Source organism: Lutra lutra, chromosome 5, assembly GCF_902655055.1.
Source record: "Lutra lutra chromosome 5, mLutLut1.2, whole genome shotgun sequence".
Taxonomy (NCBI): domain Eukaryota; kingdom Metazoa; phylum Chordata; class Mammalia; order Carnivora; family Mustelidae; genus Lutra; species Lutra lutra.
Window position 1 is genome coordinate 17605457 of NC_062282.1, and position 6493 is coordinate 17611949.

General features: G+C 45.4%; 1 pseudogene; it reads right to left on the reverse strand.

Annotated features, from left to right (window-relative positions):
- Window positions 1-2520: 2520 nt before the first annotated feature.
- Window positions 2521-4642, reverse strand: LOC125101112 (non-receptor tyrosine-protein kinase TYK2-like; annotated as a pseudogene).
- Window positions 4643-6493: the final 1851 nt, after the last annotated feature.

The window sequence follows — 6493 nt, forward strand, 5'->3', positions numbered from 1 at the left end:
TGAAATGCTTAGTCTGGAAAAGAGCCACTCTTCACACCCTATTAATAATCAGTAAGTTCAAAAAATATGAGTCTGTGTGAACCGTGACTCAGAACGCAGGCCCTAACTAAATGCCACATCTGCTATTTAGCTGCGGTTAATTTTTCACATATGGTCCCGCTGCTCCACTGAAGCCAGACTTCTGCATTTTTAATTTTTTTCCTTATGTAGTGCAAAATCTTTAGTTCTATGTGAATTCTCCAAATGTTGACTTTGTTAAAGGCCCTACATCTGAGGCAAAATAAAATATGCCCCGATTTTGAGAGCTCTGAAATAGCAACATGGTTGATTGTAATGCTGTGTATGTGTCTTAATAACACACTGGTTTTAATACTAAATAAACCTGAAAAATCGATTATGGATAATCTGATCATTTTTCTTATTTTATACGTAGTTATGGAAATCGAAAATTGCTAGCTGATTTTCCTCAAGGTGACATGACTGGATAGCTGTAAGTAATTCCAAGAACACATGACTCTCTCTCCCTCTCTCAGATTAAAATGTTAAGCAATTTCAAAGCATAAACAAACAACCCCCCAAGTTTCTGTAGCATACTAGTAGCCATAATGTAATAAAGTGAAATTTAGATTCCATAGAGCTTTATTCCTAATCACACGAAACTTCAAATTAATCAATATTTTAGGAAAATAATAAGACAAAGTGCAACAAATAATAATAGGTTTCAACATAAAATAATTTTCTGATTGTGTTAATAGTTTATTATAGGGATGACAATAACATTCACATTATAACATTGATCTATTAATGTAATTAAAACTAATATTTAGAATCATGAACCGAGAAAGCTCTAAAAAGATAAAAGTTTAGTTATACACTCTGTCACTATTCAACAAAGGACAAATCAGTTACCTTGGTTAATCTAAAATTTCTTCACCTACAGTAAAGTACTAAAAACCCAATCCATAATCTTTTCAGCCAAACAGGAAATTCATGGGCTCTTAAAATAAATGACCCAAAGACCTCGCTAGCTCCTGGTAAGTCTAGGAACTCGAAAAATGGCATCTAGATTCAACTCTGCTTCTCTGCCTCTCTGCCTCTCTGCGTGGCTTTTCTTTGGTGGTCCTGTGAGCAGGCAATCTCACACTCCATTGTGACCCTGTGGCTGAGAGTTGCTTCCAAGTTCATACCACATAAAACCCAAGAGTACATTTTTTTTTTTTTTGAACAAAAGTCAGAATAGTTTTGCTCATAGCTTTAATCTGTTCCCGACCTTCGAGCAATCTGCATGGGAATATGATCTCACCAATTAGTCACAGCTGGATGGCCTGGCCATCAGTTGAATGTGATGTGGTCACCAACACCCGAGCCAGTGGGCTGAGCCCTTGGAAGGAGAAGTTCACAAGCAGAGCACAGCAATTTCCTAAGACACGATGGATACGAGGTAAGAAAGTTAACATCTAATCTCTTTGATACTGCTTGTTTTTGCAAAGTATTATATACATAAGTAATGTTATAGGACAGTATGAAGAAAACAAGTGTTCCTTTTTAAATCATAGATACTTCTGAATGTGAGATTATCATATAGAATTACCAAAAGCAAGAGCAGATGCATGTGTATGTACCTACCTATCAGTAATATAAAAAATAGTACGAGGAAATATATTCAGCATTTGCTTAATAGCAACTAAAGTGAAAATATTTTTGTCATTTCTTTGAAACGGAAGTTTGTGTTTAAATCAATCCTGGTGGACAGAAGGGTATATATGACAAGAAACAATTTTTTACAACCAAGTGGATGTCAGTATTGACAAATAAAAGCTGTTACTATACAACATTTCTTTCTTTTTTTTTTTTTTTTAGATTTTATTTATTTATTTGACAGAGATCACAAGGAGGCAGAGAGGCAGGCAGAGAGAGAGGGGGAGGCAGGCTTCCCGCTAAGCAGAGAGCCCGATGTGGGACTCGATCCCAGGACCCTGAGATCACGACCCTGAGCCAAAGGCAGAGGCTTAACCCATTGAGCCACCCAGGCACCCCACAACATTTCTATTACATAAGAAAAGTAACACAATAAATAAATATCTACACACTATGTTTCTTTTGTATTGTATCTACTCATTTTGAGTAGACTGTCTAAATTTTTAATTTAGATAACTCTAATAGAGACTAAATTTGACTAGGTATTTTGTAATGTAGGCACTTAGATAAAATTTACAAATTTAATGAAAGTTCAAGGTCTTTCTTTTTTTTTTTTTTTGAAAGTTCAAGGTCTTTCTAATCAAACACATCTGTGGTGTTTCTCCAGATATACTGGCCTTCATTTAGACATCTTATGCTTGACTTGTTTTTATTGATTGATGGATTGATTGATTGATTAGATGAGGTAAGGCATACTTCATTAAGAGAAAAAAGCAAAAGCAAAAATTTGTCCAAAGAAGTTGTGGCTCTCCCCAAATAAAGCATGAAGGGGAGCAGAAGCATCTGCACCCCCCTAAATGAATTAGAAACTGGCACGCATGTTCAGTCTCTGTGCAGAACCTCCAGGTGCTTGGTGCTGGCATAAGCACAGGCCCCAGTTGTGGGGTGGGGCTCACTCTGGGGCTGCAACTCAGTGAGGTCACACAGGACAGTGCAGAAGGAGAGCCCCTGAGCTGGTTCAGAAGTCAGATCCTGGCTGATGAGCAGGGCCAGCTCTGGGCATGAGGGCAGAGGAAACCCATGAGGCTTCTGGCAGAAGCTCTGTCTCTCTGAGGGTCATAATGCTGCACTCTTCATTGAAGCAGATCTCCAGGACAGTGGCATCAAAGCTCCATTTATCAGCTGCAGGGGTTAGGCTATTGCCCCTGCCAGGCACTTGGGGACTGTCTAGGAGTTCCCTTCTACCTGCTTAGGTAGCTGAGGGTGCTGGCCAGCTGCTGGGCCACTGCCACTTTCCAGGCCCCTCTCCCACCTCAGCCACATGTCCAGAGGCCCACGTTCTACATACTGTGTTGGCAGGGTATTCTCAGAGCTGCACGTGCAGATTCCATGCACCAAGGCCAGGTACGTGTGAGAGACTTGGCTCCCAAGCCTGGCTGTCGGAGAGTAGGCCAAGGTGATGTCCTGGTGACGACCCTGAGTACCAGTAATAGCTCCTTCTCATGGCTCTCAATGGGTCTAGTTCGGTACTTGGGGCCTCGGCCCCCCACTCATAAGATGCCTTTATGCACATTGTTCCTCATGCTTTGACCCAAGTGCAACCTCTGGGTGATGTCATCCTGGTGGAGCCAGTGGAAGCTGAGCTAGCTGAGGTTGGGTGGCCTAGTGCTGGCCTGAGGCCCCCCACGATGATGAGGTTGGACATATCTCCTGGCCATGGCCAGCAGCAGCGGTGCGGGGAGAAACAGTTGTCACCAGCCCTCAGCAAGTGGCCCTGCAGGGTGGCTCACAATCCCGCATTCTGGGGAAGGACAGGTCCCAGCCCTCCAGAGTGAGGGACCAGCCTGCAGCTCAATGGGAAGGTCACCCAGGTGCAAGTGCTGGGTGCTGGTTGCCCAGTCATGCTGGGCCGCTGGAAGGGCAGCTGAGGTGGCTGTTTCTTCAGTGCATGAAGCAGAGGCCATCCTTGGGCTGCAGCTTGGCCAGCATGAAAGACTCTGGCAGGGCTCCAGGGATTCCATCCTGGGTGCTCATCTGCCAGGATGAGGTGAGAAGCCACCCCACGGCATGAGCAGTGGCTCCAGTCAGTTGTCAGGCAGAAAGAGCCATCAACCAGCGATACCCAGGACAGGGCCACAGCCCAGGAAGGCAGGGTCAGCTCCAGGCACTTGTCCTGACCATGGATGCTGATGTGGCTTCCTTTCACCACATGGTGATACGTGGAAGTCATACACTAGGCCCATGGTGCTTCCTGAGGCCTGTCCACTGGCTGGTCCCCCACCCCTTGGGCCTCGGTTTTCTTCCCAGATAAATCAGCTTGGGGATTCCTACTGCTGCCATCCCTGCTGGGACACTCTGCCTGTACTGGCGGCCACTGGATCCCACTGATGTCTGTCACTAGTACCTCATGAGTTGGGGTGTCCAGTGGTCACCTCAGGCCTGGACTCTGGAGGGCCCTGACTGCTATCCTGGATGTAACATAACTCCTCCAACAACCTGGCCAACAGGGATGCCAAACATTCTCAAACTCATGTTTACTTGCTCAGAGAGGTACTCAAAAGAGACTGGGTTCAGGAGTGGCACCCCTGCTCTGCTTGTTCTGTAGAAGACTTGGCCTCTGTGGGCCCACAGCCAGACATAGCCAGCTCCTGATGATTCATGCCATGCCAGTTCTGGGAATAAAACCTCACTGGAAGGAAGTGCACCATCAGGTTCTCATCTCCCAGACCTCTAAGATGGGATTTACAGGTAGCCAGACCTGGGCCTGGGCACTGAAGACAGTGGAGAGAGTAGAAGCATGGGGTGATGTCGACTTTGTGGGCAATGTGGATGCAGACCTTCTCTGAGGTTGCATGGCTTCATTGAAAGTGACCGGGGAGTTGCTGCCACCAGGGGCCTGCCTGATGCAGAAGGAGCTTCAGGCCTCCCCTGGTGGCCATGAGCTGAATCCATCCTCATGGGCCCTGCTGTCCCAGGTGGTGGCACCCCCGTGGCACACAGGCATGCTCTTGACAGCTGGCTTGGCATCTCAAAATCACCAGACAGCCAGGTGTGGTCAAAAAGACCAGCGGGCATACATTGACTCTCCCAGTGTCAACTCCGGCAAGTCATTTAGCTACAATGGGCCTCAAGTTTCCCCACCGGAAAATGCAGATGCTTTTCATTGCCATGAAAAGATGGTTGGGACATCTCGATGCAGTCCTGCGTTACACAATCAGCACAGCCCATTCCCCCAGGGGACAGACTCCAACCCCAGACCCTGCCCCACAGCTGCTGGCAGTCAACGCCCTCCTGACTTGCTTTTAATTAACTTGATGGTGAATAAAGAGAAAAAGGAGATCAACATTTGCAGATAATTATCAAAATTTAAAACATAGGAGAGGAGTCAAGATGGCAGAGAAGTAGCAGGCTGAGACTACTTCAGGTAGCAGGAGATCAGCTAGATAGCTTATCTAAAGATTGCAAACACCTACAAATCCAACGGGAGATCGAAGAGAAGAAAAACATCAATTCTAGAAACAGAAAATCAACCACTTTCTGAAAGGTAGCACTGGCGGAGTAGTGAATCCAAAGCGACTGGAAGATAGACTGCGGGGGGAGGGGCTGCTCCCAGCAAGCGGCGGAGCAACGGAGCACAAAATCGGGACTTTTAAAAGTCTGCTCCATGGAGGGACATCGCTCCAGAGGCTTAACTGGGGTGAAGCCCATGCGGGGTCAGCGTGGCCTCACGTCCCACAGGGTCACAGAAGGATCGGGGGTGTCTGAGTGTTGCAGAGCTTGCAGGTATTAGAACGGGGAAGCCAGCTACAGAGACAGAGCCGAGGAGTGAGCTCTCAGCTCTGGGTTACCTTGAACCGGTTGCAGGCTCGGTCAGCTCAGAGCGTGGCCGGAGGCAGGGTGACGAGAGTAATTGGGCATTGTTCTATGAGGGCGCACTGAGGAGTGGGGCCCCAGGCTCTCGGCTCCTCCGGGCCAGAGACTGGGAGGCCACCATCTTCATTCCCGTCATCCAGAACTCTACAGAAAGCATTCAGGGAAGAAAAGTTCCTGAAAGCAAACCCGAGCTGATTATTCAGCCTGGCCCCTGGCAAAGGCAGTGCAACTCCCCCTGGGGCAAAGACACTTGAGAATCACTACAACAGGCCCCTCCACCAGAAGATCAACAAGAAATCCAGCCAGGACCAAGTTCACCTACCAAGGAGTGCAGGTTCAATACCAAGGAGAGCAGTGGAATTCCAGAGGAGGAGAAAGCAAAGCACGGAACTCATGGATTTCTCCCCATGATTCTTTAGTCTTGCAGTTAATTTAATTTTTTTTCTTTTTCAATTTTTTTCTTCTTTCTGCTAATTTTTTTTAACTTTTACCCTTTTCATTTTTAACGTTTTTTAACTAGTTTATCAAATATATATATATTTTTTTTCATATTTTTTCCTACATTCGTTTTCTTTTTTTTTTAATTGTTTTTTTTTTCTCTGAACCTCTTTTTATCCCCTTTCTCCCCCCCATGATTTGGGATCTCTTCTGATTTGGTTAAAGCATATTTTCCTGGGGTCTTTGACACCCTTTTAATATTTTACTTGCTCCTTCATATACTCTTATCTGGACAAAATGACAAGGCAGAAAAATTCACCACAAAAAAAAGAACAAGAGGCAGTACTGAAGGCTAGGGACCTAATCAATACAAACATTGGTAAAATGTCAGATCTAGAGTTCAGAATGACGATTCTTAAGGTTCTAGCCGGGCTCGAAAAAGACATGGAAAATATTAGAGAAAACCTCTCAGGAGATATAAAATCCCTTTCTGGAGAAATAAAAGAACTAAAATCTAACCAAGTTGAAATCAAAAAAGCTATTA